Source organism: Manacus vitellinus, unplaced genomic scaffold (assembly GCF_001715985.3).
Source record: "Manacus vitellinus isolate BGI_N305 unplaced genomic scaffold, ASM171598v3 scaffold_0_pilon, whole genome shotgun sequence".
Taxonomy (NCBI): domain Eukaryota; kingdom Metazoa; phylum Chordata; class Aves; order Passeriformes; family Pipridae; genus Manacus; species Manacus vitellinus.
Genome location: NW_021938789.1, coordinates 22,706,735 through 22,726,805, shown reverse-complemented (window position 1 = coordinate 22,726,805; position 20,071 = coordinate 22,706,735). Strand labels below are relative to the sequence as shown.

The 20,071-nt window shown below is 37.6% G+C and overlaps 1 protein-coding gene across 2 annotated transcripts in view; it reads right to left on the bottom strand.

Annotated features, from left to right (window-relative positions):
• TRMT9B (tRNA methyltransferase 9B (putative)) overlaps nucleotides 1-20,071 on the bottom strand; it is a 126,698-nt gene that overhangs the window by 71,434 nt on the left and 35,193 nt on the right. The gene's annotated exons all lie outside the window — the stretch shown is intronic.

Here is a 20,071-nt window from a genome sequence, read left to right as displayed (position 1 = left end):
TTGTGGCCTGGAGGAAAGGCAACTTACAACACTTAATGAATCCTCAGCACACTGGCATTTTTTCACTAAATACTGTGCAAGTATTTCCCAAGTCAAATCCCAATGGCTATATTTCACTCAGAGTCTTTTCAGGGGTTCTTGTTGCTCTTTCAGAGCAATAAAAAGATCAGTGGAGGTACACTGATGAATAATGTAAAAACGCCCACAAGAAATGCCTGTAACTTCACTAGACTGAGATATGTTATTTTCTCATACCATTGGCAAAGGTAAATTATAACTTGAAATACTAGTTGCAAGTTTTGAGATTTACATTTCATTCAATCAGAATTTGAATGCATGTAAACACAAATCTCCTAACTTCTCTGTAATAAGGAAACTGCACCATAGCAGTTTTAACAATCTTTGTCAATGTAATTATCTAAGCTGAAACCGAAAGACCAACCTTGAAAACTGTGTGCAGGCTAATCAGTCAGAATAGAAGGTTTTATCAGCATAATTTCCAATTAAATCACATAATCATAGAATCCTTTAGGTTGGAAAAGACCTCTAAGATCAACAAGTCCCACCATAATAATGTTTTCTCCTGCACATTACATGGACATGCAAAGTAACTACAGCCTAATAGTTCAGGATTCTGACTTCTCAAAGAACGTGTTTTACCATGGTTTCTCCTGTATGAACAGTAGGAGGAAAAGCAGTGAGGAAAGCAATGTTTGGTATATCTATTATTTATGACTGGGGGGAAAAAACATAACCAACAAAGACAAATTTACATATGCATGACGATGATTGAGTGAAGAGTAGATTGACAATAAAGATGTACAAACTACAGAGATGTACAAACTGCATCACACATACAGAAAATAATTTCAGGAACTCAAAGTGACAGCTTCCTTTTCTGGATTTTTGAAAACAAGTTCTAGTAACTAGTCTGACATCTAATCAGTTACAAAGTTCCCCTACAAATAAAAATGATTTAGCACTTCAAATTTCCACAGGAAACAAAGGCATTTCAAAATCTGACCTCATTTCAATTCATAATAAATCTGAGTACTCTCAATATTTCCTTTGAAATACAATTTAAAATGCTGTGGTAAAAGTGATTTTAAGCTTATAATTATCTTTTTCTACTACAGGTACATATTATATATGTTATTGGATGCTGTCAATGCATAGTATTGTTTACATTATCAAGTTGTCATATTACATCATGACATACCAAATAGTCCAGTGTTCTGTTTTGATATTATTTTTATATTCTTTTCATTTAAAAGCAAAAGCAATTGCTACATTGTTTAAAATGAAAGCACTTATTTTTGAAATTAGGGCTCTCTAGCATTTTAAGAGCTGTGGCTTGGTATGAGTTTTGAGACTCACAGAAATCAAATTCACCATTTCCTGGAGATGGACAGACTCAGCAGTAGTTTGCAGAACTAGATGCTCAGCATAACTGTATGAAAACTTTACAGACCTGAGACAAATTCATCCTTCAGCTCATACAGTTCGCAGGCCAGAAATTCAGTAACTGCTATAAATTAGTCTTTTATTCATGCTGCAATGAGTGTGCTACTTTGATGCAAAATGTATTGTTTCCCTTTCAGTGCCTAATAGCATTATGAAGAAAACAAGCTTTTGATCTTTCTGAATATTCCCTAGACACATTTGCTTTGAATATTCTAGTCTTCATAAAAATATCTGTTACTTTGTCAGATGTTCTTTATCAATCAGCTCTTGCTCTCACAAATAAAGGAGAGATTTCTCACAGCTGAAATATATGGATAATGGATAATCAGAGGCATACACAGACTTGTTATCAAATGATGCAAGCTCTCAGCTCTTCCCAAGATTCATACTGCACACATCTGAGTTCTGCTTAGGCTTTCATATTGAACAAACTAGTTCCCCTAAAACTGTTAAGGAAACTTTCCTGTCTGACCATCCAGGAGCCACTCTGGCAGCCACACTCACACTACCTGAGCTGGGACCAAGGCCCCTTTGCAGGTACACACTCCACACTCACCCAGTCAGATCAGGTTTCCTTACCAGCTTGACTTCAGCTTTCCCATGGCAGAGTCTCAGACCTCTGGATCCTTTAAGTAATTTAATCATGGTGCAACAACAGAAAAACAGCTCCAGCTAGTGCCTCCGAGGAGGAGCCCTGAACAAAAGAAACCGCTGCCTCCTGGAGCTCAACCTGTAGCTCACACTGCAGCTGCATACCGAGCTACCTGCATTAAATGTATTCCTCAACAAAACAATGCTTAGGTGCAGTGCAGAGGTAATTTTTTCCAAGGACTTCAACCTAGATGTACTAATGACAAGATGGCACTGGGGCTGGCTCTTTCCTCCTTGCATAGTCCCCCAATACTATTTCAGTAGACTCATGCTCAGCAGAATAGTACTTTCAAACAGTTGCACATGTTTTTTTCACCTGTTCTTAAAAGTGTTATCCCAGAAGCACTGCTGCTTTTGCTGATGGGCCAACTTGGCCTTGGACAGCAGCAGGTCCATCTTGGAGCCGCTGGCATTGGCTCTGTCAGACATAGGGGAAGTTTCTTGGAGTTTCTCACAAAAAAAGCTACCCCTGTAGGCCCCCTGCTACCAAAACCTTGCCACACAAAACCAACATACTAATTTGTCATGCTCCATGCATGCAGAACATAACCCTGTTAACATCCTATAAAAATGCCACAACCCTTACATGACTGCAGACATTTTCACCAGAAAAAGTACAAGTTAAAATTTATGTCCCAAGAGGGACCAGATGCAGCCAGTAAGATCCAAGATGAATATTCTTCTACACGGATGTAGATAGTCTTATCTAATCGAAACCACCATTACCAACCTACTCCACTACTTGAAGGACAGAGGGTTTCTTCCAGAGATATTAACCTACACTCACCTGTCCTCATGTTATCTATTTGTCCTAGTTATAGGGGCCAGGACCAGTTTATTACTATGTGGGTATAACCAAAACTGTGTATTCTACACCTCTATGTCAATTCTGATGGACTGTTAATAATGGATCATTTGCAGCAGCTGTCCAGGGCACACCTAATGACTCAGCTGTGATAACTCCCCTCTGGGGAGGAATTAGCACTTTCACACCCAGCCTGACCTGCTAATGGGCCATACTGGACTGGCATAATTGGCAGCTGCAACATCTAGACCATCAAAGACTCCAAAAATATCCCACAACTCACAGAGTTAAATCACCCACTGTGAAACTCCCTGCCCTGGGGGACGTACTGGACACTCCCACCTGAACCTGAGTGCATATAATCTTGGGGTTTTGGGACTTCTGGTACCACTCATGGGATCCAGAGGAGGACCAGAACTCCAACAGGATTGTGACTGCCACTCTCTACAAGACTGCGATCGTTACCTCAACAGAACTGCCACCATCATCGGGAGCAGCAGGTTTTCCTTTCCTTTTGCTTTGCACCCAGGGGAACACGTGGTGCGCAGTACAGGGGCCAATGAACACTGTTCTGTTCTCGTCCCAGGGTGCTCAGTAATACGTCTGGTTTTGTGGCTTAAAGCCAGTTTTTCTCTGTATCATTGCATCTATTGTAATTTATTTTTAGTAAATTGTAACTCTGATTTATAATCTCTCTAGAGTTGGGTTAATTTCTCCTGCTAGTTTACTTTTAAACAAGCACACTATTCAAAACCTGATACAAAGAGTTTGTTTCTGCTAGTACTGTTGAAATGAGAGACGCTCTGTTCTGGAATGACACAAATTTGAACAGTAGCTACTAGAAGGCTGTAGTCCCTGCTGGAAAATAGGGCAAGGTTTGCAAAAGGCAATGGCAATTCTAACATTAACAGAGAGGAGTGGGTCTTAGAGAGAACAGTACAGGCAGGTTATTTTAAACATCATTAAAATAGTGGTGGCTGTTCTAGATATTGTTTCAATGAGAGGCAGAAAAACAAGAATGAACTCTAGAAAGGTAACATCAAAATGCAGTTATAAAAGCATTCAGGCCTTAATTCCATGCTAAGAGCAATCCTGCTTTGTTTCTGCTGCCCCCAGCTGCTCATTCCTATCTGCATCTTTGTTATATACCCAGCATGGCTTCAAAAACACAACTTGACATGGTGGGTAATTGCACAGAAGTGCAAGAAGCTTTGAAAGGGCTTTCCCACCAAACAGTGATCCTGTAAAACTGTGATCTCATAGGATTACCATAAGCAATAACTTTTTTTTAGTGTAAGTGTTGACTGGAATTCTTGAAATTCTAAAAAATGCATGTATCTTCCTGTGACTAAGGAAAGAATTGTGTTTTGGTTCTCTGGGGTACTTTTAATTATTTGTCAATAAATGTGGGGAATACCCTTAAGATGTGGAATTTCATCTTTTTTCTGACAGAGACAACCTGTATGGACCAGAATTTTATTTCAAAATAAGGTAGCAGCTGATACTGCTTCATCCATAAGCTTTTTATTTTCTTGCTTTTGCACATCTGCATTTATCATATGGGAACTTTATTTGCCTCACAGCATAGTGTGTTTTATGAATTGGAATCTCTACCTAAATGCACCATAACAGTGCTCTAAGAGATATCCTTCAACATTTCATTGGTGCAAAAGCAGTTCTGCATCATCTTTAATGAACAGCTTTGTTGATTACAATTTTCAGTATATTATGTAAAACAACTTCACACAGAGCATAATCAGTAAAGCTATAAATTAAAATAAATACAAAATCTTTTTTTTATATAATTTCAAAGAGAATATGAGGAGCAGCTCTGTTTTTTCTAGGTATGTCCATATTATATATATATATATGCAGCTGATCTGGTTCAGTTCTATGTAACCATGCCAAAAAGAGAAGCATAGCGAAGACATTTGAACTGAAGCAATATTTGCAATACCAGAACTGGAAAAACTACATGACTCTGTTCCAAGTGCGACACAGCCATTATTCCCAGACACAGCATATTCATTCACTATGAATGAATATTCATTTGGCTGTGAGCAGGCAACAGCCTAACCAGGAGAAGGTAAATGAAATTCAAAGGGTTATTCTCTCTTATGGTACCTGTTGGCACAGCTTCCTGAAAGGACTGGGTAAACATAATACTAATTTTATTCCTAACAATGCTATCATTAAAATACCTTATATAAGTAACATAGAAAGAACTGCATGGAAATTAATAATAAGGTGTATCAAGAAGAGATGGTTCCTGTCATTATTAGAAATTGATTTTAATTAAACAGGAAAAAATCATGTATCAATAACATCAGTGTTCCTGTTACAAGAGATTTTGTATTTCAGTGGAAGACCAATACAATCTACAATAAACAAATGCATTGGCTTTATCACATACTATTTCCCATTGGTTACATTTGATTTGTTGACTGGGTTAAACTCAGTGTGCCCTGATCCAACGTGTACTTCCAAATCACTTTCAAGATGAACAGATACCTAGTGCCAAATTAGTTTGAAGGCAACTCAAATAGTGAGTAAACAAATTAAGGTAATTACTGATAAAATCTCATCTTTAATAGGATATATGTTTGCAGAAAGACAGACTGTTTTGGTAGTGGTCCTAAACTAGCAGAGAAAACCTTCTTTTCTGAAAGACTTTGTGACTATTCATATGATTTTTAATTAAGTTAAAATGTTGCAATTTTGCCTTCCCTGTTAATACAACAGCTAAAAGTATAGATCTGATGTAGTATGTGACCTAACTGGCTGAAAATCTAATTTACTAAAAAATGAATTCATTTAAAAAACAAAAAGAAAACAATAAATTACAAAAGCCCATGACAGGTTAAATCCTTTCTGGATCTAGTATGAAAAAGCTGAAGAATGGCAAAGGATGAACCATGTTCTCTGTGACCAAAGAAATCCAAAAATTCTGAAACTGCTTTAGTGGTCAATCCCCTTCCAAATATTGTAGTGGCTACCAGATCAGGAACTAACCCATTCCTGTTACAGCTTTACTGAGCTCTGGAACAACAGAGAGCACAAATCAAACATTTAAAGGAGACTTAACAAAAACAGTAGAAATCAACAAAAATTGTCATCTATTGTTATGCAGTATTCTCATAGTTGAATTCTTCTGAAGCTAATGCTGAATACCAGATGCAGCTACAAGTGCATGTTATAATGGGCAGTAATACATTTGTCAGTGATTGGATGGAGATGAGTCAGTATTTTCATGGTATCTTAAAGACCTGCATGTTTTCATAGCTAAAAAAAAAACAACAGTATAAATCAATCATAATGTAAACCAGAAAAACAAATAAACAAAAAAAAAAAAGAAAACCTTTGGAAAACAGAGAACTCAGTAATATTTCTGGCTTAGACAAAGTTCCTAAATAATTTTAGACAAATAATTGTGGATAAACTAAACCGGTAATTTACCATGTATTTCGACTACATTGTAATGCTACCGGTAAAACAGAAATCTCTACTGAAATATAATTAGTGAGTTATAAATCAACTCACAGAAATTTTACCAGAAAGTCACTTCTGTTTTACAGAATGCAGTAAGCATAATTGGTTTGACCTCTAAATTAATGTTAGTTTTCTCAGTGATAAGCTTTTGGATTCCCAAAAGCAATATTCCAAGCCTACAATAAGAATGCTCTCAAATGAAAAAATTAACTGGATGCATACAGAGATTTCTAGTGCCTATTCAGAATGAGCTTTCTCAGGGCATTACACTAGAGCACTGAGAATTTAACATAAACTGAGGCAAACATTTCAGTTATCCATCAGTATATGGAAAGTAGGTAAGAAGGACTATAAACAAGTTATAAATTGTTATGTGGAGTAGTACTGCTACAATCATTTACAATAAAATTTATGAGGTTGCATAAAGGATATTAGAGATGAGCAAGGTACAGAAGGGAAGGAATATTGTACTACCCAGGACTGCTCTTGTTGTATTCTATTTTTTCATGTCTTGTGGTAAGCTTATTTTCACCCACTAAAGTAGAGAAGCTTGATTATGAAACACATGCAGTCCAATCTCAAACACTATTTGTTGCACACATGAAAGGAAAAAAATATTATTCCTTAAAAAGCTGCAAATAGTAGTCCCTGACTGTCCCTTGAATTAACAGGAAGAATGTAAAACAGCAAATAGATGCATTTCAGAATAAGGGAATGGTTATTCCTCAATTTCAACAGATTGGGCTGTATAGGTATTATTATTATATTTGATATATGCAGGGAAACGTGAAGCTTGTCCTAAGATTCAAATTTCAGAAATCTCAAGTATTTGAAATTTCAGCTGCAAGTTAATTTCAGCTCTTCTTAAAAAAAAAAAAGTATAACAAACAGAAACCCACAGTGCCCTACTTTTAACAAAATATATGTTAGCTTCAACACTTTAGTTTGGCAATTTAATTAACCAATATAAATTCATCCACATTCTTAGAAATTCTGTTTAGAATACAAATTATTGTCTTTATTTTTAAAATACCAGGGCAACTTTCATTTTGATCAATTTTGTCAATAAAGCAACTCTAGTATACCATCAAATAATCAAAGCAAAGACCCCGTAAGATTTCATGAAATGAACTTCAAAGCTATGAAAAGAAAGGAAAGCATCAGGAAAATATTAGATAGAAATTACTCCCCATGCTTTTGTCAATCTGGAATGGAGCTCACTCATGCTAAAGTGATTTAGGAAAGCAGCAAATCCATTTTGGGTACACTGGACTGAAATAAGGAAAAATCCAACACAATTCCTATTTTAGAAATTTCTTTATTATTTGATGAGATTCAACACAAAATATATTACATAACTCATTTCTATAGTGAGCAATTCAGAGAAAATAGACAGAATCTCTATTCATATGTTTGTCTTAGAAATCACAATATGGTCTTCTTAATTTGGAGCTGAAGAAAACCCTTCGTTCTATGAAAAACTAATTAACAATGACTCAAGAGCTCTCATCAGGAAGTTCCACAAGCATACAACCAAAATAAAAAGTGACAATTTAGGTATCTGTTGAAATCTTGGTTCAACCATAGTCAATGTTATTTGGATCAGAAGTGCAGAGGAGTACTCTGCTCATGATAAATACTTAATGCTGACACTGCACCTATATGTTTGTCATAAATTTGACCTTACAGTAATTTCTAACACAAGAGTTTCAACCAGTGAAAATCCTAATACCTCCTTGTTCTTGAAAAACACTGCAACGTGCTTAGAAAGGCACACAGAAGTGATTCAAATACGTATCCCATGAGGTTTACAAGATAGGATCAACATCACAGAGCGTCCCACGAGGATGGCAGCTTCTGAAAGTAAGCTGTAGAGAGCTGTAAGGTTCCTTTTCCAAAATTTAACCTTGAACTAGAACATAACATTGTCCAAAAAAAATTTCACATGTAGGGAATATATCGGAATATATATAGGAAATAAATAAGGTCATGTATAGGGAACAGAAAGGTCCTTTTTCTTGTTATTATGTAATTAACCCTTCAGCCAGCTGCAGAAGTTACTGTTATCTCAGTTCTGCTCAATACTAATATTTGTTTCACCACTGTCTTAAACAGACCTGTGAAATTATCCTAAATTTAAAAACAGAAGAGTAGCATAAGGCACGTAGGGAAAAAAAATCCCCATCATAAAATGGAATTTTTTATTACAAAGCTTTAGCAGATGGAGCAATCAAGTAAACTGCTATTGTAGCAGAATAAACAGTCAGGGTGGTAATTTTCAGCAAGGAGGTGATAATGCACAGCTGAAGGGCCAAGGTTGATACCTGGATCAGTCACTAGTAAAATAATTTGTAAAGGTACAGTCAAAGATTGAGACACACAAAACAAGCAACAAACAACAAAGATTCAGTCACTGAAAGGAAGAAGAGAAAGCAAAACCAAAAAAAACAGGAACATAAAGTGACAAAACTGTCAGACTTGAGCCACTATCCCACAGCTTTCAAAAGTAACTCTTGTGACTTTAGATTTACTGAATTACTGCCTATACTGAAGTATATTATTAATAAGGAATTAACAGTGTATCAGAGAAATAAGCATCAAACTGCTCTTTTGTCCGAGGGAGATGATGCCTCTGCTCTTGTAAAGCCTGTTCAAGGCTCAGAAACTCCAGACAGGGCACTGCAGCCAGCCCTGGGCCTCTGCTGCAGACTTGAAGCTTCTCTCAGCACCACACCGTGGGAGAAAGGGAATACTGCACCTTTCCACAGGCAAACTGTAGCATGCAACTAATAGCTTGCATTTCTTTCACTTGTTTGCATCTGTTTTCTTCTTATTTCTTTGTGAAAGGCTTCTTCCACTGCTTTTTAAACAACAGTAACAAAAAAGATTTAACTTATCCAAAAATTATTGATTCAATACACCTTCCTTACCAGCGCCTGCCTTTCAGCCACAGCATCTGTTATATGCACGATATAATTTGCAAGACCCACCATCCCCAGAAACATACCCAAACATATAGGGGGCATCTTGATTGTCTTTTTCCCCTCCATTGCACAGCCTGGTGTGACATGCACTCCCACATGAGACAATGTAAGGGCTGGGAGGCTGCCAAGCCCTCCTGTACCCCTTCCTCTCTACACCAGTCAGATCCAGACAAGCTGTAAAACTGTGTAAGAAGTCTTATGGATGTCAGCAGCACTCAGTGTGGGTATAAAAGATAGAATCTTTTATACTGAGATGTAACAGGCTACCACACTCAGAACCTTATCTATTTATTTTGGAGACTTATAAATCAACTCCAACCCCACTTCCACCTTGAACTCATATGCTAAGAAAATTTTAAACTCTCTCTGTCTGTGAGCCACTGAAATGATGTCAGAAAGATAATTTCAGCAGAAATAGAAAATATTATTTCCATTAAATGAAAAATTCTATTATTTGTTTGATTCCCTTTACCTCTGCTTTAGTTAGCTTCCAGAAACAAAGAAGAGCAACCTCAGTCTTACACTGAGCTCCTTCAAGAAAAAAAGGATTCACTCACAGAGATATCTGTGTTGGACTCTGCTGTCATTTTACTCTTTACCAGAATAAAACTTCACAAAAAATAGTCACTCTGCAAGTAAAAATACAAGTTTTTACTTGTATGGAAATATTCCTTCCTAATTTCCCAGAAAAATCTACTGTCCATCTTCATACCTGTCTCCTCTAATAACAACTCATATAACAAGAGAGAGCCTTGGATGCTTGTAACATAAGCCCACGTATGGGACAGAGGATAGGACTGCAAGATTTGAGACAGACACTGAGGATGAGAAATTTGAGACACCTAAACCATTTTAATGCAATTACGTAGAAGCTCGCTTAAGGTTTCCAGTCAAAACCTGGCTGTTAATCATTACAATAACTAATAATTCACATTTGTGTAGTCTCTATCAACTTAGCAAACCTTTTCTTAAAAAAGCAATACCTTAAAATGGGTTAGATAATGAGCAGTAGAGTCAAAAAGCTCACATATATGCTGAGGTTAAATAGACATGCATCTTTGTATTAAACCACAGACATCCTAATAAATAATTCTAAAGAGCAGTTAAGGCCTAAAATGCTTCTAAGTGACATTGTGCTGCAATGAGGCCAGTGCCCAGCAAAATCTCACTCAGTCTACAAATAATGGGAGATCCTGGCAGAAAGCTCAATACCAGCGTACCTCGATTTTGCAATACTTTCACCAGAAAGGTTCAAAACATGTTGACCTTCAGAACATCTTTTCAAGCTCATCTGTTTGCTCTGGAGTTTAGCGAGACTGAGGTATCTGGGTAAATTGAAGGGGAGAAGAAGGTCTCTGTAATAGCTGAAGTAACCTTCCCAGGTCTCACTAGTATTGTTTTGCTCTGGGGTGGACTTTTTGTCACTGTCTAAACAGATATTAACTGAGAGTCTTCTTATACAGACAAGTGCTATTTTATATTTAGACATAACTAAAATGGACAGTTTCCAATAAGACGCTTTTTGCAAATGAAATATTGCTAGCCCTAATATATACTACTCTCAAAAATGCAATCATTACAACAACAAAAGGAATAAAATCATCAAAAAAATAAACAGAAAATATCAACCAAAAACGTTTATTAGAGCTATATTAATGGGGCAGTTGTCAGATAAGACTGTAGATGTTAAACAGTCCCAGTGTTCTTCAGAAAAATTATACCTATTTCCTCCACAATTCCAGAAAATGTCACTTGCATCTCAATCATATGGCTTTTCCTCAAGCTCGGGGTGGACTGTAGGCAGCCCCAGCCCAGCGCCAGCGGGTGGCAGCAGCGACCCAGCAACTGCAGAAGACATGCTCCTGCTTATCAGTAATTCTCATTACCAACGCATATTAATATTCATCTTAAGTCTCCCTCCTTCCGTTTGTTTTGTATGTGGGTTTTCTTGGTTTTTTGTTTCAATTCCAATGGGAAATGCACCATATGAATATGCACACTGATTAATCAAAAGCTTTCATAATTTTTTTCTTCAACTAAGAAAACTAACCTTGAAATGGCCAGGCACAGCCATAAAGTACCAGTACGCTGGATACCACAACTAAAGTCACGTTTTCAATTACAAGGCAACATCTTCTAAGAAAAGGGATACAGCTCCACAAAATGTCTTCTAATTGCATGAAAGCTATCATGTCACTATTTACTTTGCAAACAAAATACAGAAGTCAGGACTTCTCCACAAGAGATTTGCTGAGAGGGAAGCTGGAGCCACACACAGATTTCTCAGGAGGTTGAGCAGATCAGTAGCCATCATTTTTAAATTTAATGGTATTAGTTAAATATGTAGTGTGTCTCATTTCAGTATATATACATAAAACCCACAAAATTAAGCATTTTGTTGTTCAAATTCCAGAAAGTACCTATATACATATATATTCACTTTTAATTTAGACTAATTTTGAAGCAGGAACTCTGTGTCATCTCTACACATTTCTAAACATTTGTAATCCTTTAATGACTATCAAGCTGATCTACTTTACCAGAAATTTTTCTTTTGCACTGCAAACCTGTCTTGGCCCTTCTTATAAATACCTGAATTGCTGAATCTAAAATTAATTAATTTTCAATGTATGATTAAAGCTATTTTCTTATATATGCACTTCAAATTAATTGCAACAGACTAAAAAATTGAGCCATTATATAAAAAATTTGAATTGTAAGTTATTTATTTGAATGTATGAAGTCCCAGCCAAGACCCCTAGTAACAAATTTGGCAAAACAAAAAAAGCCCAAAGGCCAAACTTCCTTACTCACACTTGGTACATTTATCCTCACTTTGTCTTAGCTATTGATACTCTTTTCAAACACTGTTTTGACTCATTCCCCAATTCTTAACCAAACTTTCCCAGTCAAAAGAGGCTACAGGCACTCCAGAAAGGAGATCCTAATCAAAGTCCTCAGAATAGAAATGGGGCTTTATGCACAAGAAGAAAAGCCACAGTCCTCTACAAGCTTACTCTGGTCACAGAGCTAACAGATAGGCAAAACAATTCACTAGGTCCAGGCTTTTGACTTTACACACAAATAAGGAGTAGTGGGACACAGAAGAACATAAAGACTAGATACAGCTTGCAACAGTGGGATCTCCTGTGGGAGACCTGCATCCCCCACTTTCTTCTCAGCTACCAGTTCTGTAGAGGTGTTGAATTAACTTCAGCTTCTAAATCTGTCAGCAGGCTTCACCTTGCCTCCTCAATCTCTACTCCAACAAAGCGTTAAGATTACAACACCTTTCTGTCCCACTGCTTGGTGCTCACTGATGACTGGCTTATCCTCCAACACCATGAGCAGCCTGAACAGAGGATCAGTTGCTAAAATGAGTTGATTTGTTCTCTTCAGAAGGGTTAGTTTCCCACAGGATTTCCATGATCCTCTTCAGCTGAATGAGGACAACTCATCAATATAATCACATTGTTGACCCTGGATGCTGCTCAGCAGATGAATCAAATTCTTACTGGTTGTAGAGGTGATCAGCTCTCTTCTAATTCCTGTAGTGAAGTTGTCTCCCTCAGCTGTGGTGGCAATGCTACCTGGCTGGCAGAAGTTCCTGGGGAGAAGGAGCCATTCCACCACAGCACCAGCTATGGATGAAAAACCTTCAATTGTCCTACTTTTCCCTGAGCTCCGGGTAAATTCAGGCTCACACTCATGCTCTTAAGTTGGCAAGAGCTGATTGCACAGGGAGTGCTCAGAGGTAGCAGTTATAAGACAGTAGAACCTCTCCACTTGAGGCATTGGGCTTTGCCTCCTCCAGTGGAAGGACGTATTCAGTCTGCTAACCTGGACTCTGGCCTGATTCTTATGACTGTGCTAAATAGTCACAACAAGCAGGGAAACAGACTGCAATGGGCAGTGGCTACAGAAGAGCCTGTCAAGCACTAGAGTGAGACTTCTGTTTTCTCAGTGATAAGAAAAGGAGAAAAAATAACAGTCACGGAAAAGTGAATGGAAGAAGTATATTGTTTGAGAACAAGAGCAAAACTGTAGTGAAGTGCCAAAGGACTTCCACTGTTCATGACCAGTAGACAAAACTGTGAGTTCTTTCTCCTCCATGCCAATTCACTGAACAGTCACCTTTGAACCTGGGATTGCTGGTCTGCCAATGAACCCTTACAACCAGGTTCTGCTGGTAGAGAACTCATCCACAGGCTTCCAAGAGTACTTATGTGGAGACAGAGGATATGAAGGGAGAGAGAGGCTCAGGTTGTATAGAACACTTCAGTAGAGGAAAAACATCTCTAAAAGAGGAAACTAAAACCATGATTAACAATGACAACAATCACTGACACAGCTTTTCACTTTGAGATGGAAAGAAGGGCTTAAAGTTTCATCAGGCTCACTAGAGCAATTCAATGAGAAACTTTGTATGTTTAAAGACAGGCCTTTCTATTGTATGCAGTGGAAAGTGTATACATATTATTATAATTTTAATTTAAATAACTTAGAATTTGTGAATATTTCATTGCTAATTGCTACGAAAAATATAATTACTTCCATGCTATAAAAGCCTAATCTAGCACTAATTAAATTATTTGTTTTCATTGTTTTTCAACCACATACATAACAAGTAGCCATCCTCTGTGATTTCATGAATTTCACCAAATCTTTTCTAGACTATTTCTCCAAATCACAAGCTTGTTTAACATCCACTGTTAATCATTCTATGATTCCCCATTGTACTCATTTCATGGAAATGAGACTGCCAAATATTTCAGATATCGCATGTTAACAGTTCTGACTTGTGAACAAAGCCTGAGACTCATTTGCCTATTACACACTGAAAAGAAATTGTTCTATATTCCCTGTACTTGTTGCCATAGTTATAATCTGCTGGTAATTCTACAGATTTTCTGTTAACTAAGATAAACCATAAATATGCATTAAACTGAAAAACAATTCAACTATTTACATTAGAAATGTAATCCACTTGATTCGGTCCTTTAGCTGCAGTACACCAAGTCTGCAAAGGGGCTTACAGGTCTACAAATATCTAATTAAACAGATAGCAAATGAATAAAACCACTAACAACTGTAAGAGGAGGGAGAAAAGAATCAGAAACTCTCAACTGATAGTAACGGGTCCATCTAAATGTAGGTGTGATGAAAAGGATTTGGCTAGAAGTCAATCACATCTCTTACCCTCAGGTTTTTGACACACAAAGAAACAAAAATATAAATGCAATGAAATGGACACTGTTGGTCCAAATTCTTCTCTTAAGCAAACCAGAGATGCTGGTGACCATTTTTTTACTATTCTTCCACAAACACCTGAAAGATGTGACAATATATCCAAAATACATCACTGAAATTCAAATTCATTTTAAGTATAAAAATTCCTCCAGTTAGGGTGAACTGCAGCATTTTTTTTACAGAGTACTGGTAAAAAGTATTTTTGAATACTAACTTCTAATTCTTATAGTTCTAGCTTCTAAGGATAAAAACATGGCTACAAAAGTGTTAATCCACAAATCCCTGTACATGCTGGCATGGGCAGATGCATCATCTTCTCAAGAACAAACTATTACGAATGTGGGAAAAAAGGACACAGTTGTATAATTATGATATTTAAAGACACACAGAAAATCCTCATCTCAGCCATTCCTACCACACTCACCACAAATCCAATGATGATGAGCCCTATAGCAAGTTGGGACTAGATTTTGAAACCTCCATAACAGTGGGCCACTGCTCATTTCCCATACTCATCCAGTGGTTTTGAGCCACATTTTCTAGCATTTGCACATCATAAGATAGGGATGGAAGGATATGGAAGAAGTACAAGAGAGAGGAAAATAATTAATTGGTAAGCCTCCTTTTCATCATGGGGCAATTTCAAGGACTGAGTATCAAGCAAAGATATACTGCATTTCTTTGCCAAGTTTGATGACAGCTTGATAAAGCTACTGGGAAACCCTCTTTCAAAACAGTTTTAAAATATGTACTTTTTTAAGAGGAAGAACACCTTTTCATAAGATCTAACATACTTTAAACTTCTATTGCTTTGTATTTGTGGTATATAGGAGTATCATACACAAGAAATATTCTTATTCCCACAATTAGCACTTCTGTCTTCTCTTCATAACGGGCTTTCCTTCTCGGAGTCTCTGAAAAATTTCATGGATGCCAATCTCCTTTTTTAGGGCACAGATACTAAACAAAGGAGAGCCCAGACTCTTTATTTTGACTTCCATCCAAACAAATGTCTGTAAATGATAGTGGTACGATAATAAAAAAGCAGAAAGCTCTTGTCATCCCTTCCAGTACCACATGAGAGCATCACAGAAGTCTCTGCATCATGAACTTGCAAATTCATTTTGATTTTTTGCTAGTGATAATTTAAATGGAATATTTAATATAATTTAACATATTTTAACAAATTTTGTTGTTATAACTACACCATGCAGAATATCTGCTAAACTGTGGTAAATAGATGAACATAACTATGACAATATGAGAGGACGTGTAACCTTCCAAAAAGGTTTCGCGGTCCAAAAAATTTCTGTTGGTCTTGAGTGGTCTTCACAATGCTTGGCAGAATACAGGCTCATAAAATCCATCTGACCTCTTCCTTATGACAAGTAGTATAAAAGATTAATGGTTTTGGATCCATCTTATTTGCAATATATTGTGCAGTAGTATCAGATAAAGCAACATGACCTTAAAGCAAGACTCATGTTTCACTTTTGCACCATAGAACATTTAACCTTTCAATACTACTGGATCTAAATTACTGCATAATGGTGGATCACTTCTAGCGAGCTAATACATATGCTAATACAACTTCAGATTCTAAAGACAGCTTTGGACTAACAGTCTGCAAAAAACTGAATCTGTCTCTGAAGCAACTTCCATGTCTATCAGCAGAACTGAACTCCTAGTCATCCAAGAGTTTTTCTCCTAAGCCTTCTGCCACAGCAACAGACATTCTTTGTCCCATCCAGAAAGTGACTTGAACCTTTAGCAGACTTATGAACTGGGCATGGAATCAGTGCTGGAAACTGCTAAACAGGGATGAGGTTTGGACACTGCACAGAAAGGAACATCCATCACTGGAAATGTTCTACTAGAGACACCTTTCTATCCCTCTGTATGGGTGCTGGTGATTCTGGAGAGAGCCCTCCCGACAGCGCTGTGGGGAGGCCCCACTAGCACTGACTCCCCTTTCTCACCCAAGCTGTTTTTAAGCTGAGCCACTACCACTTGTCTCCCACATGAGCTATGGATCCTGATGTTCTGTGACTGTGCCTGGCCACCAGCCCTGTGGTGGGCTCACACCCAGACCCTGACACACAGGCTGATTGTCTGGCCTGGCCTCAGCCCTGACTCTTCACTATGGGCTTGCCTGGTGATTGCTGGGAAATGCCTTAACCGGGGTGCCTGACCAGACCTGCCCTGCTCACCATGCCCAGACACCACAGTCCTGCACCCTGTGTATCCAGGCACTTCCCTCTGCTAGGCCTTGCAACCATGCTCAGCTTCTGGCTCACCTCCCATTGCAGAGCAGTTAGCCCTCACTGCTCTCTACGCTTTTGTTAATCCAGACCGTATAACAAACTAATCACACAGTTATGCAGGACGACAACTTTCTATAAAGACTGAAGTTCAGCTATGTGGCCTGGGATTATAGTTGGGTGGGCAATATATAACATGTCTAAGTTGCCCTTACATAGAAAAACAACATAGGATGTGTGGTTTCTTGACTGAAGTGAAACCCAATGGATAACTTTTCTGAGATTTGATCTGAACATAAATACTGGAGAAGTAAGATATTTGTTCAAAACCAGCGATTTAGCATTTTGTAACTTGTAACATAGTTCCAGCTCCACAGATGAATGCTCTTCTGTGACTGTAATACTATGCTGAAGAAAAAATTACAATAGATCATTGTGAATCCAAAATGCTTTTTCCAATCAACCTTCAAATCTTTTCCAATCCTAGAAAGTCCACTTTGGCCACCCATTGCAGGGTGTTTTTTTTAAGAGTGCAAATTTCTCAACTCTTCAGCATATTGCAGGTCAGGTGTCCTCCCCTATGCTTACAGACACCAGTCTTATTCTCATCTGAGGAATACATCCACCCTGAGTCATGGGATAGGGGATGGGTCACAGCAACAAAGCATAATCAAGGAGTGCTGTCAGGGTTATCACCATTTTTAGACACTATCTCATTCTGTGGAAAACAAAGTATCCTGCATTTTGAGACAGAATGGAAGCTCTCAGAGATTTACTTGTTTTGATCAAGTCAGTACCTGAAGGAGAACCTACAAGAATCATAGAACCATAGAAAGGCTTGGGTTGGAAAGGACCTCAAAGATGATCTAGTTCCAACCCCTCCACCATGGGCAGGGATGTCACCCACTAGACGAGGTTGCTCAGGGGCCCACCCAACCTGGCCCTGAACACCCCCAGGGATGGGACATCTACAACTTCGCTGGGCAACCTGTTGCAATGTCTCATCACCCTCACAGTAAAGAGTTTTTTTCCTAAAATCTAATCTAAATCTCTCATCTTGTAGTTTAAAACCATTCTCCCTTGTCCTGTCACTATCTGCCCACGTAAAAAGTCACTCTCCCTCTTTTTCATAAGTTCTCTTTAAGTACTAGAAGGCTGAAATGAGGTCTCCCAGGAACCCTCCCTTCTCCAAGGTGCCATTCTTTTCTGTCTCAGAGACTTGGTGTGCTTGGGGAGAATAAACACATCCAGCTTCTTTAATAAATGTTTCTGGGATTATAAGGGAGCAAAGAGGCTCAGAGGAACAGGCAAAACATAAAATATTTCATTCCTACCAAGCAGCAGTCAGAACCGGGTGTCCAGCCTGAGAATATTCATAAGGTGCAGTTCCTTCAGAGTTACACGGTGTATCTTGAAATCAGTTATATAAATTGCTTGTGTGGAAGACATTATCCAATGAACAGAAGAGATTCACTGGCATAGGGCAAAGCTTTTGGCAGAATACAAGTGTACCTAGTCATGCTACAACAAGAACCTACATCTTTTCTTTGATCTGGCCAATTTTTTAATAATACAAGCTATTTTTTTGAGCTATTCTCTTGAAGTTGAAAAGGAGCTAAAACCATAGGTCAAGTGAAACCATGCCCCTGATTTCCTACATAAAGTTTTTCAATTGCAACTTGGTGTGATTTTTTCAAATTTGAATTATTATTAAAGTAAACAGACCACTAAAAGTCTTCAGGAAAATTATTTTCTCTTCTTAATGTAGCAAGGATCTCCTTAAACTCTGGTAGTAGAATTAAGCTTTCAGTTAATATTTACTGTCAAACTGGTTCTTAAATTAAAAACTCTATATTTGCTATGCTCATATGTAACGTAGGCTTCTAAACATGTAATAGCTATGAGATTAGCAAACTAGAAGATGTACATTTGGATGCAAAATATAAAACATCTCAACATCTAAAAAGAAAATTATAAAGTTCTAAGAACAGCTTCTAGTAAATAAAGCAGGACATGAAGTAGATGTTATCAACAACTTTACAAAGCATCCAAGTTTTCCTTAGTACTGAAGCTTTGATACTTTGGAGCAAGAATTTCCAAAGTTTTATTAATGGCAAGACTCTTTATAGATGGGAAGTCAGGCAAGGGGCCGCAATAACAACATTTAAAGTGAAGCATCACCATAGTTCTGGTAAACTCTAGAAGAGGCATTGCTGCAGTTTTTGATGTCATAAAGACTAGTAAGAAAGGCTGGAGAAGCAGCTGAAGTCTCGAAGGTATGTGTCCCATCTCAGGATGACATTTCTTGACAGACACAGTGCTTCTGCCTCTAACTTTCACAGCCCCTACCCTGGGAGGAACCAGACAATAACAAAGGCCCAGCACTGTCTCGGTTCTCTCCTGACAATGACGACAGTTAAAGAAACGCTTGAAGAAATTCTGTTTCAAGAGCCCCTGCTCAGTAGGTCCACTAAAAATATTATAATGAGATTATTATATTTTTTCATTTAAAAACCCTAAAAGGTCATCTTCTATGCCATAAAAGAGGCTAATTTTTCAATGACCTTGAACTAATATTGACATGGTATCTCCAAATGTACTACCTAAAGAGAGAATTTCCTCTTTTACCAGATTTATGTGTTTTATAAGATGTATGATTTCCTTTTAAAAACTGATAATCATAACTAAAGCCTACTATCATCCTTTTAAAACATTTAAAAGAAAATCTGTAAAATGTTACAATAATATCTATACAAAAAGCTAGTTTGAGAGTTTGACAGCAACTGTGTATTTCGAAAACCAAACATTTTTATACATTAGGTGACTGTGATCTCTTCTTGTCTATATTAAGATTTATCTGTTTCCTCAAGTAATAAAAAAGAACTGAAGGAACAACAAATGGTACTATTAATGTACAAACTGTCCATATAGCTCGAGTTTATATCTTTCTTTATCTTTTCTCCCCTCTCACTTTATTCTCTATTAGCAAGTCAACTTTTGCACTTGTTGGTGTGTGGAAAAGATTATACGCATAAACCAATTAGAGGATTGGAAGCGCATTCCTCCTATAAGCTAGAAAACTAGTTTACTCATGGTGAATGAGCTAATTGAGTACTAACAAGCTGGCAAGCTTTTTATATACCACCACAGACAACTAGAATAGTCAG